At 39.0% G+C, this 16,895-nt stretch overlaps 1 protein-coding gene across 1 annotated transcript in view; it reads left to right on the forward strand.

The window, feature by feature from the left end:
* The window catches only part of EPM2A (EPM2A glucan phosphatase, laforin), a 379,313-nt gene extending 371,964 nt beyond the window's left edge, over positions 1-7,349 (forward strand). The window contains exon 6 of the mRNA XM_054722330.1: positions 7,340-7,349. The gene's annotated coding sequence lies outside the window, so the exon portion shown is untranslated. The remainder of the gene's footprint in view (positions 1-7,339) is intronic.
* Positions 7,350-16,895: the final 9,546 nt, after the last annotated feature.

The following is a 16,895-nucleotide window of genomic DNA, read 5'->3' on the forward strand; positions in this document are numbered from 1 at the left end:
TCACTTACTTCCATGACATTCAAATCAATTCAACCAAGATTCTTAGGGAATCTACTATAACCTGTGCCAGATATTGGGCTAGGCACTAGGAACCCAACAGTTTACAAAATGCTCCTATGTAATACCCTTCAAAAGCCTGACAAGAAAGAATGAAATGTCTGGTGGAATTGCTGGGTTGTCATATAGTTTGTGTCCCCCTGCCCTCAGATTCTCTCTCCACCTTTCCTAGTTCTCCAAGCCCCTGAAACCTAACCTAGGTGGATGAGGTAATGGTTAATTGTATGTATTAACTTGGGTAAGATATGGTACCCAACTGTTTGGTCAAATACCTGTCTAGATGTTGCTGTGAAGGAATTTTTTTAATGTGATTAACATTTAAATTAGTAGACTCAAGTAAAGCAGATTATCCTCCATAATAGGGGTGGGCCTCATGCAATTAATCAAAGGCCTAAGAGCAGACACTGAGGTCCCCTGAGAAGGAAGGAATTGTACCTTTGACTGCCTTTGGATTCAAGATTGCAATAGCATATCTTCCCTGGGTCTCCAGGCTGTTCTGCAAATTTCAGACTTGCCAGCTCCTACAATCGTGGAAGCCAATTTCTTTAAAATCTCTCTCTCTCTCTCTCTCTCTCTCTCTCTCTCTCTCTCTCTCTGTCTGTCTTCTATTAATTATGTTTCTCTGGAGAATCCTAACTTGTATATCCATAGGCTCCCTACTCTCTCACTTTGGATTTGATTTGGCCAATAGGAGGTGCAGACAGGAGATCAGACTGAGGAATGAGAGTGAGGTTCTCCTGGCTCCCTTTCTTGAAGCCAGAGGTTAGCAATGACTGTGTCCATCCTACTTAAGGCCATGGCAGCGGTCCAGTGGCCCTTTACTATACTAATGTTCTAGATCTCTCTCTGTCTGGGGTCCAGTAATCACTCTCACCCTTCAGGCCTAGGGGAAGCTATAGTTTCTAATGTTGTTTATTTGGGGTATTCACCATGCCTTGTTGGTGTCCTTCATTCCCATCGTACCTATGCAAATAATGACTTACTAAGTGCTCCTAAAGGTATCAATTTGAGTGTGCAGCAATGTCCCAGTGGCTCTGATTCACAGACATTCAACAAATATCCTTCTTCTCCTACTTTAACAAAAAAAGGTTTTGGAATACATAGTACACAGGGATTCAATATGTGGATTACTATTTACTGGTGTCTATGAATTGTTTAGGGGTAAATTCTCTTTAGTGTGAATCTGTTTACAAACAATTTTTAAAAGAAGTTTTAGAGATGGAAGGAAAGGGTTAATTATCTAGTACAACCCTGATTCAACCCAACTTTCACAGTGAAGAAATTAAATGTAGAGAAGTTAAAAAGAAAATCAGAGGATTACAATCTGTATGAGAACTGATTCTAAAACCTAGATTAAACTTCAAATTGTTAAGCATGGCCAGCGTGGCTCAGTAGTTGAGCAGCAACCTATGAACCAGGAGCTTTCGATATGATTCCTGGTCAGGGCACAAGCCCAGGTTGCAGGCTTGTCCCCACTAGGGGGTGTGCAGAAGGCAGCCAATCAATAATTCTCTCTCATCTTTGATGTTTCTATCTCTCTCTTACTCCTTCTCCCTTCCTCTCTGAAATCAATAAAAAAAAATGTTTAAAAAATTCATCCTAGACTTTTACATCTTAAAATCCATGATTTCAAATGTACCTTATTTAAAGTCATTCTGCGGATAAAAAGAGGTCTCACAGAAAAGGTCTTACTCATTGGATGAGCCAACGTATTTTATTCTGCTTTCTCTAGTTATAAATATTTAATCCCCAAAGTATTGGCAGCAGAGCCTCTTATAAGACACATATATTTATCTGCACAAAGGTCTATGACTCTCCCCAAACGTAGAGGTCTTCTCCTACTGTGATTAGTGCAAACAACAGATAATGACCTCCGTGTCTTGTTTGGCAGTCAAAGCTTGACAAATTAGTAAAACCACACAACTATCTCAATCTGAACAAAAGTCTGGGCCTTTGCTAATTTTTTTATTCTTAAAAAAAAAACTTATTACAGTATAACTGGCATACAATATTATATTAGTTTCAGGTGTACAACATGATGATACACATTTATATACCTTACAGCATGATCACCACACTAAGTCTAGTAACCATTTGTCACCTGGAAAGATTATAATATTATTGATTATATTCTCCTTCACCTTTTTCACCCATTCCCCCACTCCCTTCCTTCCAGCAAATATCAGTTTGTTCTCTGTTTCTTTAAATCTTTGTTTTGTTTTGTTTGTTCATTTGTCTAATCTTGTATATCTGTATCAGAGGCCATCTTAACATTTATAATGGCCCCATTTCTGATAAATTGGATAAACCTATCTGTTATGTATTGAATGTTTGTGTCTCCCCAAAATTCACATGTTGGAATCCTAACCCCTGATGCAATGTGATGGTATTAGGAGATGGGGCCTTTGAGAAGTGGTTAGGCCATGAGGGTGGAGGCCTCATGAATGGGATTAGTGCCCTAATAAGGGGCTGAAGAGACCAGAGTTGCCCCCTTCGATCATGTGAAGATATAGCAGAGAGCCAGGAACCAGGCTCTCACCACACACCAAATCTGCAGGTGTCTTCATCTTGGACTTTCTGTCCTCTAAAACTGTGAGAAATAAATGTTTATTATTTAAGCCACCTAGTATATGGTATTTTTGTTATAGTAACTTGTATAGATTAAAATACCAATCTAAAATAGCAATTGTTTCTGAATATGAGTCTTAGTATAGCTGTAATAGATTACATTTGGACAATTCTCCCTTGTTTTCAGGACTTTGCAGTAAACTCGTATGAAACTATATCATATTTGAGAACAGAGGTAGACTTTTTTGGAAGCCTATAAAATTTATGTCCAAAAGAATAGAGCAGCTACCCACATCAAGTCTCAAGCTCCTAAACAGCTGACAGGTGTCCCTGAGATCCTCTTAACTGTCTTGCCTGGATCAGAACCACTGAAGCTGATCGGAAGCTGCTGTACAACCCTTGCTAATCCCTGAAAAACAGCCTCCCCCCCACCACCCCGACTATAGAAGAGAGTTTTTTTCTGGCTTCTCACAGGTTCAAGGGGGAAATAGTTTATTATGACTTGGATAAGACTGAGAATCCACCTGAGCCCCAATGCCTCAGGAGGCTCTTCCCAGCCAGGGCTCAGATGCCTGCATTTCAGTACTCACCTGAAAGGAGACCAAAGCTCCTCTCCTAACCTCCCTCCTCCAGTGCCCCACTATCCCTGCCTCATACTTTTCACTATAGATTACAAATGTGTCATTCTATTTTTAGTTGAACTGTATTTTGTCAGTTCCAATGTGTTTCTTCCCAGGCGCCAGTATGGAGGTGAGTTGTGATTTATCAGCCACAAGATAGCAGGAACAAGAGTTTCTGATGCTGACCCTCTTCAGCACAGTACTTCAATGTGTTTTATGGGAAGAAAGGCATTATTATTTAACATTGGTGAAACAACCATTAGCCTTTGCTTTGTTTTAAATGCTCTAGTTAGCTAGGAAGGAAGGAAGGAAGGAAGGAAGGAAGGAAGGAAGGAAGGAAGGAAGGAAGGAAGGAAGGAAGGGAGGGAGGAAGGGAGGGAGGGAGGAAGGGAGGGAGGGAGAAAGGAAGGAAGGGAGGGAGGAAGGGAGGAAAGTAGAGAGGAAGGTTCAGAATCCCAGAAATTTGCCAGCTGGTCCTTCCCAGCCAGTACTTCACTCAGAGGTAGTCACTATTCTAACCTCTAAATCCATAGCTTAGCTTTGCCTGTTCTTGAATTTCATAAAAAAAAAATTTCTACAGTTTGTACTCTTTTGTTTCTAGCTTCTTTTGCTCTTATATTATATGCATAAAATTTATATATGTTATTATGTGTACTTGGAGTTTATTCTTCTTAATTTTTTCTCCCTATTTAGTGTTCTATTATATTAATACTAGAGGCCTGGTGCACAAAATTCATACACAGGTAGGGCCCCTAGGCCTGGCCGGCAATCAGGGCTGATCAGGTTCCCCGCCTCCCCTCCTCCCTGCCTCCCCGCCTCCTCTTTCCCTCGCTCCCTCAGCACCCTGCCACCGCAGCTGGTCGCCTGCCATGTTCTGTGCCACCCTCTGGTGGTCAGCACATGTCATAGCAAACTCCTGTTCTCCTGGTTGAACTCCCAAGGGGACACTTTGCATATTAGCCTTTTATATATATAGATCCCATCATTTATGTACGCATTTCTACTGATGGTAATTTTGGTTATTGGTTTCAGTTGGGCTACTAAGAATAAAGGTGCTGTGAACATTGTTGCACATGTATTTTTGTGGCCACATTGATTCATTCTCTTGGGTATATATATCTAGGAGTAAAATTTCTAGTCATATGTTAGGCATATGTTAATTTAGTAGATACTGCCAAATTGTTCTCCAAATGTGATTGCTATGTTCTTCACTCTCTCCAGGAATGTAAGAGAGTTTCAGATACTCTACTTCTTTGCCAATCTATTAATATGTTCCAAAATTATTCCATCAACTATTTTTTCTCCATCAAATTTAAATGAAGACCAGTTGATTGAAATATCCTAATTTTAATGACTATTATAAGAAAACTTTGCCATAAAGATACCATCCACTCTCTGATAGCTGTAGTTACTTTTAATGCTTCCTACCTGACTTTTTGTCCTTTATCTGGGTCTGATACTTTCTACTCCCTCTAAAACCATTTTCCATTTTACTGTTAATTCCCTGAAGTATCCTTGAACAGTTTCACTTATGCTTTTCGTAAAAGAACCTCTTGAGACTGAATCACAATAATCAAATCTAAATCACTATTTCTCAACTAGCAGCTTCTTATTTATTTGGTTACCAAGTCCATTTTTTAATGTTGATTCAATTACTTGAAAAAATATGGAAACAATTGTGATATATTGACCAAATGAGAGACTGTGTAGTTCAGGTACAAAGAGTCTCATAATACAAAATATAAATTTTAAAAATATTAACGGGGAATCATTCCTATAAAAAGAACCCTGAACAGTGAAGATCTGTGCTATTATCTGAGAGCGATTATCTACTCTGTGTCCAAATTGACTTATTGCCATTGCTCCTCTTTCCCATTTTACATGTAAAGCTCTAAACCTGATTTTAACTCCAATAAGAGCCTGATTCTTTCATTTTCATTTAGAGTGGATGAGCTCATGAAGAAGGAGCAGCTACTTAAATCAAATCAAAATGTTAAAGCACTATGTAGAATAAAAATCTGTTAAAAGTGAACTGCTATATATTTTAAAAAGTATATTTTATTAATATATTCAACATGTCCAAAAGGGTCACACAGGTAATTCACACAGGTAATGAATAACTGTAAATATTGAAAGAAAAATCTCATAAAACTATCAAAGTGTCATTTTATAAGAGGTCAACGAGTTCAAAAATAATAATAAGACTCAGTTTGTGAACCTAGCTTCTAAGTTCAGCAACCTGACTTTGTCAGCACACAGAGAGTAAACCCATGTCTTAGGGCTAATTCCTAACAAAGCAAGTTCACCAGAATTATACACACATCAGAATTATAACTTATGCATTAAAAATGAGGAGCATAACTGTTTCAATGCCTAAAACACATCAGCATTTTCACCTAATAGAAATAAACAATAATCATAAAGCTGTCTCATGAGCAAGAGAGTTAGTTTTAATGGCATCAACCCTGGTAATTCAATACATACATTTCCACAGAGAGAAGAGAGAGGAATACTTTGTCTAGAGCATTCCTTCCACTAGTTGCAAAAAAAATCTATTCTAGCTAACTTAAGCAGAAAAACTATTTATTAAAAGACATTAGTTAGTTTATAGAATCTTCATTGGACCAGAGGCTTGGAGACAATGAGCCAAGGGCAACACCAAAGTTTAATTAATCCTCTGACTCCTTCGTTTCCATACTGTATATTTTCGTGTTTGTTTGGTTTTTTTTTTTTGTTGCTAAGAATTATTTTTAACTGATGTTCATTTTAAAATTAACTAATGCTTATTGCCTAAAACTTGGAAAGCGTACATAATTGGCAATATGAATCCAAAAAGTGCCATCTGAAGATAACTTTATTCTTCTCCCCTCTGCCTATTTAAGTTCATCTTTGTGACTGCTTTCTTCTTACTCCTTCAGTGAAATTTAAGGCAGGTTTTATGAAATGTGTTACCATTCATAAATAAAAAGAATACCTTACTCATTGTTAGTCATAATAATTATCTCACTGCAGAGATTTAATTACAAAGATTTGCATAATAATAAAAATCCTAAACTTTCTAAATATATAAATCTCTCCTGCATGCAGTTGGAAACCTCTAGTAGTAGGTGATGTGACAGGGTGGTCAATTTCTTCTTTTTGCTTCCAGCCTCTCACATCCCCTCCCTTAACTGGCCATCTGAGGTGCCTGGTGGTGCCTCTGAGAAGCAGAGGAGCGGGAAGCATCAGGAGAAGCCCGCCCCGAGTGATCCCAATGCACTTGGTGATGATTTCTTCCAAGCCTGGTGGGTGATTGTAGAGGGCCGCCTGGGAGGCACCTGGGCATTTCCTTAATTATTGTCAGCCAAACTCAGGGCTTAGGCCGAGTCACGCCCTGGGAACATGCTTCCCCAATGAGGCTGGACATGTTAATCAGTTCTGACTTCATAGCAGCCCAGGTGTCAGCAGGGGCGGGTCTAGATATGTAAATCCAGTAATGCTGGGGCCTAGTTAAGAATGCAAATAAGCTCCTTTGATCCTAAGTTTTGGTGTTACTTCCTGGATTTTGGGGATATAAAATAAACCTGCTGAGTGGCTCAGGGTCGTCGTCGTCCTCATGCTGCCTCTCCATCAGAGAGGAAAGATGGCGTCCCACCCAGCCCCAGCTTCATGAATCTATTTTTGCGTCTTGTTTTCTTTATTTCTATTATTTCTCAATCCCTGGCCGCCTCCATTTAGGACCGGTTCATTCATCTCTCTTTCCGTGCGGGACGCGGAAAAGGGAGATCCCCGCCGCTTCAGGCCCCCCGCATAATGGCGCCCAACGTGGGGCATGAAAGAGGCAACAAGAGGTAAGAGGCAAGGGATCACTCCCAAGAATTGCGTGCGCCACAGATTTAAGAAATGTAAGGTAATGGGGAGTGTATTGTATTGAATTGAAATAGCCGGGTGTAAAACGTGGGTAATCCTAAAAAATGCTTTAACTATGCTCAGATCTCAAAGATTTTCTGTTAAGCATAGTCAAATTCTTGATTTCTTTCTTAATTTTTGTTGTTAAAATGTGGGAAAAGGTCAGAAAGCAGTTGCATGCTTGATTCAGCACAGGAGAGTTTAAGAATGTCTAAGTGGGGTGCAGCCACGGCCTTACAGCCTGCAGTGGAAGGGTGCAAGTCTCTAATACCATCTGCACCTCCTCTGCCTCCACGTGTAAACTACCTGTAACAAGTAGAAAAAGATTAAAGGAAGTTTCTCAGCAACTGCCAATAATTCTTTATCTTAAAAAATCTTTTTCTTTCCTTAAAAATAAATATAAATAAAAATTGAAAAAGTAAATAAAAACAGTAGATGCCAGACCATTACTGAATCTTCCCCCTAAGAAACAAGGAGATGGGGGAAGGGAGACACGTGGCGATCCAATATGGACGCCACTCCCCAAGAAAGCCACTTTGAAAGGCCTCATCTTCGCCATCTTTATTTATTTTCCAGCTAATGACTTAAAGCTTTTACAAATTCATAAATGCATCCGGGATTTCTGTGCACATGTAGAGGGAAAAGGCCAGTTTAAAAACGAGTGCGCATAGTTTTGAGCTGAACTTAACTCTTTGCTGTGTACAGAATAAAAACCTGAGACTGTTTTGGCCTTAAAAATGGCGGAGATGAACCAGAGAAAGAAATACAGACTTGTTCCCCAAGGCGATCTAAGGTAGCTCTTTTGAAGTTTCCCGCCCGAGGCAGGTAACCAGCAAGTAAATAGTCAAGTTTACATATGAATGGCTGAGAGTTTGCTTCTTGACTTCCCCAGCAGGAAAATTGTGACCTTTTGAAATGTAGTGGCTGGGCCAAGCCTATCGGCTGGAAATTTAAAAGAACTTGGAAGTTTACTAAATCAAATGATAAATTTAAATTATCTAAATGTATTGAAATTGATAATACTGAAATGTTGATCTAAGTATGCCTAGTATGAAGTCTAGATGTTATAAGTTAATCTATTAATTGAATATGCCTTATATTTTATTTGAAATGTATCCTTAAAAAATGTAAAAGTATTATTGATTTGAGAAATGCTAAGTATTTGATTTGCTACCTGAAAAATTGAAGCTCTGAAAGTTTAAGTCTCTTTTCTCATCATGAAAAGGCTACAAAAATGAAAAACCCAGAACCTTTTTTCCTAAGAAAAATGGCGGATTTGACCAAAAGGAAAAAACAGGCTAGTTTCAGCAGCAGATTGGCATTTCCATAATAAAGAGTAATTTTTAAAATGCTAATGAAAGGTGTTAAAAATTTAACCTTAAGGTCTTCAAGACAAAATTTATCCAAAGTAAATGCCTTAAAATAATTGGAATTGGATTTGAAACTCAAAAATTGTTGAAAAACATATAAAAATAAAGTAGCCCAGATAAAGACTGGCTATGCCCTTTGTTAATGCAGGAAGGCATAGTCGCCCTTCCCCCAGCATTCAGGTAGGCAAGTTCCCGCCAATAGCCATTTTTAAGAATGTCATTTACATTTGAATAGACCAAACCTGTTTCGCCATCATTAAATAGGTTTGGCTTTGGCGCTTAAAAATCTTAAAAGTTTGCTTAATTATATAAATAATAAAAGTTTATTAAATATCTAGAGATTTTGAAATGTAAAAAACGCTAAAACATTAATCTAAATTTGCTTCATGAAAGATTTAGAAGACAGAATTGAATCTATTTGATTATGTCTTTTGTTTTATAAATTTATTATTAAGAATATAAGAGTTGTTAATCAAGGAACTAATATTTGACTTGCAAGCTCTGAAAATTTAGAGTGCAATTGAATTGAGAGAAATTATATAAATGTGGTAATAATAACTAAAATATAAAAACATGTTTTTGAGAAAATAAAATGTTTTCTCTTAAATAATTAGAAATTCAAAATGTTACTTCTTGGTCTGATTTTAAAAAGAGAATTAATTCTGTGATATAGTTTAAATTTAATTGATATTCTTTAAGATAATTTAAGTATATAATCTTTAAATCATATATATTATATGTTTGATCTTTCCAGGGTATTTCACGGTTTTGAGAATGGCTTCTAGGACATTTCACGGGCCCTGAAATGTATTTTAAAAGTCTATTCTCTCTTAAAAGAAATATTTTTTAATTAAACCGATTAATACTTGAAATCTCATGGAAAGCTTTATCAAATAAAAATTAATTGATATATTTTACTTACATACGTATATATTAAGTGTTATGAAAGTTTTCACCTGTAAGAAAGGCAAAAAAAATATATTTCTTAAATATAGCCAAAATTTTCAACAGAAGTAGAATTTCAAGAAAGACAAAAAGCCTCAAGCAGCCTGCATTTTTGAATCGGCTGGAGGTGGGACACTGTTTATGCTTTTGGATCAGACCAATAAAGTATCAAACCTATAAGTTTTACTGAATAAGTTTCTTTGCTTTTTAAATTAAAAATACCTACTTAAGTTACCCTATAAATTAGATTTTTAAAATATAATCAAGGTCTCATATAAATTAAGTTACATGAGAAGCCAATGTTTTTATAAGTAGTTGAATCCTGACTCATAGTAGCCTGCATTCTTAATTAAGCTAGAGGAGGAGCAACATTTGCGGCTCGTGAGGCAGCCGCCATCTTGCCTGCCCCTCTGGCCACGTGGTTACTGCCCTCCATCTTGAAATAACAAAGGCCAACCCCTTTTTTTTTTAAATAAGCCAATGTCTTTGTAAGCAATTTAAATAAATCTTCTAAGAAAGTTACTGAAGCCTTCCCATGATCCCTCTGTATATGCAAATAAGCCTAAGAGGATACTTTAAAAATATAATTATGAATTTAATAAAAAGGAGAAATTTAAAATTTTAAATTCTCTTTCACTAGTATTTACAGTGTAAACTAAGATTATTGTTAAAATGTTAAATCTAAAAGTAAATTAGTAGTCAGCCTTACTGTAAGAGTACTTGTAATATAGCTAGCTAGTCGCCTGAGGTTTGCCTTTCAAGCTGTAACCATACAGATTGCTTGTTATAAAAAGAAAGACAAAGATTCTTAAATGAAACTCTGTAGCCTGAAAATTATTTTGGAAGAAAATAAAGAGAGGTTTTCTTCAAATATCATAGAGATTGTAATTGATAACCAATGCATTAGGCCTCAGAAGGTGTAGATAAGAAAAGATTAAATGACTTTTAGAAATTATTAAGAGACTTTAACTGGTTAAAACCTTTTCTATATAAAAAGAAATTGATAGCCAGTTTTGAGATTGAATTGCCATGGCCTAGAACAAAGAATATTCTTACATGATATTTTACAATTTCATTATAATTTTTGATATTTTACAACAGCATATTGTACAATTATCCCAAACTTACAAATTAATTCTTTGAATGTTTGGCAGCAATTTATAAGGACTGGAAAGGATTTAATCCCTTCCACTGTGTGGAAGGCCCCCTAGGAAAGCATTTGAGCATTCTATATTGGCCCTTCTTGCTCCTTTTGCCAAGAGGACCCTCTTCTCACAATCCAATTGCCCACAGCTGTTGCCTGAGTTTTCAGTTCATGCTGAGGTTGAAGCCTCGTGGTGGCTGGTACCATGGATCTGTCTCTTGCACAATGGCGTGAGCTGGGTACCCCAAGATCTGTGATCAATGCCAGGGCCCCGCCAGCAGGCAAGGGGATCCCAAGGCAGGTGCTGGGCATGGAGGCCACAGGGGCATAGGCTACCAAGGAGACAGAACTGAACCTCACATCACCCTGCTTGGCCCCAGAGGATGGCTGGTTAGTCAAAGACGGGTAAGATTCCTCAAGGGAGGAACAACCTAAGACAGGCACAGTCGCAGAGGGGCCATCAGGAGAGAACTTGGGGGTCAACAGAGGCGGGGCACAGAACCTCACCCCCCCCCCCCCAACATTGCAGGGGCTTGAACACTCGCCCCTTCTGAGGGAGTTCTCCTGCCCCATGGCTGCTTCGCGCTTCCCATGCCCAGCTCAGATCGGGACCCAGGGAACATACAGAGACTTGGCCCAGCTCAGATCTGGAAGAGACCCAGATAACAAGAGACTTGGCCTGGCTTGGATTGGGACCCAGGCAACAGAGAGTTGGCCAATGGCAGCTGCCCTATGTCTAAATCTAGCCTAGCACCAGGAATGATCAGGGCTTTCTCAAGGATGCAAAATAATCCTTTCCATTAATATTTACAGAGTAAACTAAGATTGTTGTTAAAGTATTAAATTTGACAATAAAACAGTAAAGTTTTCAAATTAATTTAATTAGCTAAATGAAATAAGTGAATATTCAAGAAAATGTAATTGTACAAAAGCTGTTCCTAAAGTATTAACCAAAATTTCTATTGATAGTTCATTTCATGGTAAAATTACTTAACATGCAATGAACCTAAAGCAGTCACATTTTTGTGCAAAAAAATTAAAATTTAAAGTTATCAAGACTGCATTATAAAAATTCTCCAAAAGCCTCCTAATAATTAAATAAAAATAAGGGGGGATAGTGGAGTAATATTCTGTAAGGAAAAATATCCTGAAAGTAAATTACATCTATAAATTTTTTACTTTGAAAATTAATTTTTATTTGTAATGCAAACAACAAAGACACCCATGAAAAACACATGGTGTCAAAATAAACCAAAGGAAAATTGCTTGGGCAAAAATCAAAAGGATCCCAAGTCTAATTTATAGAAAAGAATTCTTTATTAACCTTTGGTCGAAAATATGTTTATATTTCCAGAAAACTCCAAAGCCCATATGGATTCCTGCAACAACGGATCCCAGAGAGGACCTGATAGGACTACTGCAGCCACAGAATAAGCAGTGGCCCCTGAAAACAGGAGAAATAGTCCAGAAATAAAAATAGTGAAGATGCCTTGCCATGCTAGCAGTCAGCACCTATGCATTGCTGCAGGTTGACCAAGGGCAAGGAAGGTCGGTGTGCATGATTACAGACCATGTGTGCACACCCTTCTGCATAGAAGTCAATGTTTGATGTTTTGTGTTTTTACCAGGACCCCTGACCTGAGGGTCTTGCTTTATTTCTAACACAGGGAATAATATTAACTGCCACATTAAAAGAAATGTTATACCTCAGGCATTAACCATTTTTACAGATGGACCCAGTTCTGGAAGGGCTGGGTCTACTGCAGCTGGAGAGCAAAGATCCTTCAAACTTTTTATATTTCAGTAGAAATACAAGCTCTTATTTGTGCCTTAACAGATTTTGCTACAGAGCCCATCAACCTATAGTAATAGTGCTTATGTGGTAAGTATGGCAAAAATTATTGTAACAGCTACTATAGGGCACACTAATTCAGAGGAAACTTTTCATTTAATTTTCAGCCTTTTAAATGTTATTAGAGAAGGACAATGTCCATGTTTTATTGGAAGCAATGTCCTCAATGTGTTTATCCACCTCTCTGTGCCAACTTTAGGGGGTAAATCCCCGAGGACTTAAACCTAATCAAATTGACAAAATAGATGTTACTCAATTGTAGAAAGAGCCCATCGTACTCTTAAAATCATTTATTAAAACAAAAAGGGGGAGATAGGTGTTATGTGTCACCTCTAAAGAGGCTCAGTCAAGCCTTTTATACTTTAAAAATTTTTTAATTGTAATGCAAAGGATTGTAAAGCAGGTGAAAGGCATCAGGCCTCCTGTACAATAGCCTCCACTGAGTCAGCTAGGTGAAAGGAAGCATAAACCAGACAAGAGTTTTATCAGATTCAGTAATAATGTGGGGAAGAGGTTGTGTTTTATATCTTTCCAGAAGGAGCAATGCAGCCAATTCGGGTGCCAGAGCATTACGTCTGTCACCACAATGGACCCAGAGAAGCTCCTCTGTCCCTTCACTCAAAAGGACTGAAAGCTGCCCTGATGACAGCAAAGCGGAGGAAGAAGAAAACTGAAAGCTAAGCTACACAAGGGACTGAGGTGCCAACATGGAGTCATCTGAAGAAAATGACTGAAGCACAGCAGATTGTGGAAAAGCAAGAAGTTGAGGCTACTTCTTCAACCATGTTCCTGCTCATGCTAGCATCTGTTAGCTGCCAGTCTAATGCAAAGTCTTGCGCAGCCAAGTCCAAGGACTCTGAGTAAATATACACCAGCAGCAAGAGGGACTTTCTTTCATTTAGTAGCAAAAAATGTTAACATGTCCATAGTTCTGATTTCTATTATTGTTGTTTTGCAGTGGCATTGTTTTGTTATTATTTAATAGCCAGAGATTTGCTCTTGACATTCAAGTTTTGAAAATGATAACATGTATGTAGTTTAGTTTTGCATTGGCATTGTTTGCAATTGTGTTGATATTAGAGCTTTATTCTTAATGTTTAAATTTTACTTTTATTATAAGTAGCTTAAAAACAAAAGAAAGGGTGAGATGTAGAGGGCCGCCTGGGAGGCACCTGGGCATTTCCTTAATTATTGTCAGCCAAACTCAGGGCTTAGGCCGAGTCACGCCCTGGGAACATGCTTCCCCAATGAGGCTGGACATGTTAATCAGTTCTGACTTCATAGCAGCCCAGGTGTCAGCAGGGGCGGGTCTAGATATGTAAATCCAGTAATGCTGGGGCCTAGTTAAGAATGCAAATAAGCTCCTTTGATCCTAAGTTTTGGTGTTACTTCCTGGATTTTGGGGATATAAAATAAACCTGCTGGGTGGCTCAGGGTCGTCGTCGTCGTCATGCTGCCTCTCCATCAGAGAGGAAAGATGGCGTCCCACCCAGCCCCAGCTTTATGAATCTATTTTTGCGTCTTGTTTTCTTTATTTCTATTATTTCTCAATCCCTGGCCGCCTCCATTTAGGACCGGTTCGTTCATCTCTCTTTCCGCGCGGGACGCGGAAAAGGGAGATCCCCGCCGCTTCAGGCCCCCCGCAGGTGATGAAAGCTGACTTTTCTTCTCAAGGGCACTCCTCATGGGTTCTTTGGGGGCCTCACTAGGATCATTTGCCTAGTCTTTTTATAACACAGGCAATAATGTTTTCCTTGAACTGGCTACTAACCTTTCCTCTCTTTGCCTCTGAGAATTCAGAAGTCTCCTCCTCCAGTTAGGTCCCCCAAACAGACTTCTAGGGGGAAGATGTAAATGGCCTCAGGCCACCACACATCTCCCCAGGGTAGTCCACTGAGCAAAATGCAGAAGCACCTTTGTCTCACCATTGGAATCCATGGACCCAACTCTCAATGCAACCTCATCCCCATCCCACCTCTATTCTGCCCTCTTGGGCCACAGCTTCTCACCTTTAGCTTCCTTTAACCTGTGTTGAACATCGGATGGTTGTGACACGTGTAAAGCTTTTCATGTGATCTTTATGTGTCATCTGTCATGAAGCTTGAGGTTTGGGGAAAATCACTCCTCAACCTGATGCAGGAGGACATACCTCTGCCCATAGGAATTCTCCTGCTTATTTTCAACCTTTCAAGGCATTTCAATATATTTATAGTCAAAACAGTGAGAGTACCTACAGACTGAATTCATATGTACTCAGACTTTGAGGTCTTTTTATCAAAACTGAAATAGAAACTCCCATTCTAATATTCTTTTATGCACATTCCTGTCTATAATCCTACCATCTGTATAAACCACAGTCAATTCTTGTATTCCTTGCCAATCTTTTTTTTTTTTTTTTTCTGTACAAGTGGATTTTTAGAGGTAAAATTAGGTTTTTATTCCAGTTATTATTCTTGTTGCAAACTCTTCTGGCTAGAACAGAACTGTCCAGTAGAAATATAATGTAAGCTATATATGTAATTTTAAATTCTCTAGTAGTCATATATTTTTAAAAATACAAAAACACAGGTGAAATTAATTTAACAAAAATTTAACCAATATACCCCTAAATTATCATTTTAACATGTAATCAATATAAAAATTACACGTTTGTATTGGTAAAATTTTTTTAATTATTTAATATTTTTTTTATGTCATTATTTTTCAAGCATATGATTTGAAAAAAGATGGACCTTTATTCATAATAACTCCAAACTAGAAATGACTCAAACATCCATCAACAGGATGGATTAATCAATTTTATATATTCATGAAATAAAACTATTCATCAATGAAAACGAACTATAATTATATTCAGCATCATAGAAGGCAGACAGAAAAGAGTGTGTACTAAGCATTTTCATTTATACAAGTTAAAGAACAGGCAAATTCTTATTAATGGTGACAAAAATAAAAATAGTGGCTACCTTTGGGGAGTAATATTGGGCAAGAGGGAGGAGTCGTCTGATGTGCCAGAATGCCCTCTCTCCCTCAGGGTGGTGGTTATGGAGGAAGCTGTACAAATATGTAAAATTTATTGAATTTTGGATTTAAGATTGGTGCCTTTTATATACATTACTAGAGGCCCGGTGCACAAAAATTCATGCACTCAGGATAGGAGGGTCCCTCAGCCCGGCCTGCACCCTCTCACAATCCGGGACCCCTTGGGTAGGGTCCCTAGGCCTGGCCTGAGATCAGGGCCTATCAGGGCTTTCCTTCCCCAGGCTGCAGGCAGCTGGCTCCACCCCCACAGCTGCCACTGCTTGCCATATGTGCAGCACTGCCCCTCCTCCCCTGCCACCAGTGGCCTCCCTCTGCAGGCGACAGGCTTGGGTGCAATAGCTTGGCTGGCCTGGGCCTCCCTCTTTCTTTGCTGGGGGGTGGGGCCAGCCCTGCAAGGGGTTGTCTGCCTACCTGATCGCCCATAACTGCTCACCCACCTACCTGATCACCCCTAACTGATGGTCTGCCTACCTGATCACCCCTAATCACTCTGCCTGCCTGCCTGATTGCCCCTAACCATGTGCTTGGGGGCAGAGCCAGCCCAGCGAGAGGCCGCCTACCTACCTGATCTCCCCTAACCACTTGCCTGCCTACCTGATCACCCCTAACCACTGGTATGCCTAATTGATCACCTCTAACCACTCTGCCTGCCTGCCTGATTGCCCCTTACCACTTGCTTGGGGGCAGGGCCAGCACTGACTTCCAGTTGGTCAGCCTCTGGTCGTTACTGGTCGTTACAACCCAGGGTTTTTATATATTAGGACTAGAGGCCCATTGCACGAAGATTCGTGCAATAGGCCTTCCTTCCCCTGGCTGCCGGCACTGGTTTTCCTCCAGCACCCGGGACCCGGGCCACAGCAGAGCCAAGCCTTCAGCCTTTAGGCTTGGCTCTGGCTGCAGTGGAGCCTTCAGTCTTCAGTCTTCAGTCTTCAGTCTTCAGTCTTCAGTTTTCCCTTGGGCAGAGACTTCAGTCTTCGCTCCATGCCTGCATATGCAAATTAACCCGCCATCTTTGTTGGGCTAATTTGCATACTCACTCCTGATTGGCTGGTGGGCATCACGGAGGTACAGTCAATTTGCATCTTTCTCTTTTATTAGTGTAGATAGGTCAATTTAAAAATTATAAATGATGGGATGAAAAAATGCTTTAAGAGTTGGATGTTATTTCATCATGAGCCTTTATTAATTTATTCTTTGTTGAATGTTTAATGTTTATTTTCACATCTTTTTCTACTTTAATCTGAGAAAAAATATACCCTATACATCTCTTGCCTCATATCTTATTCCATGGGAGAGATGATTAGAAGTGAAATTACTGTGTGAGACACAATGAACATTTTTAAAATATCTAAATGTATATTGTTGAATTGCTCACCAGAAATTTTGCACCAATTGCACACTCGCCATCA

This window comes from Eptesicus fuscus, chromosome 10, assembly GCF_027574615.1.
Source record: "Eptesicus fuscus isolate TK198812 chromosome 10, DD_ASM_mEF_20220401, whole genome shotgun sequence".
NCBI lineage: Eukaryota > Metazoa > Chordata > Mammalia > Chiroptera > Vespertilionidae > Eptesicus > Eptesicus fuscus.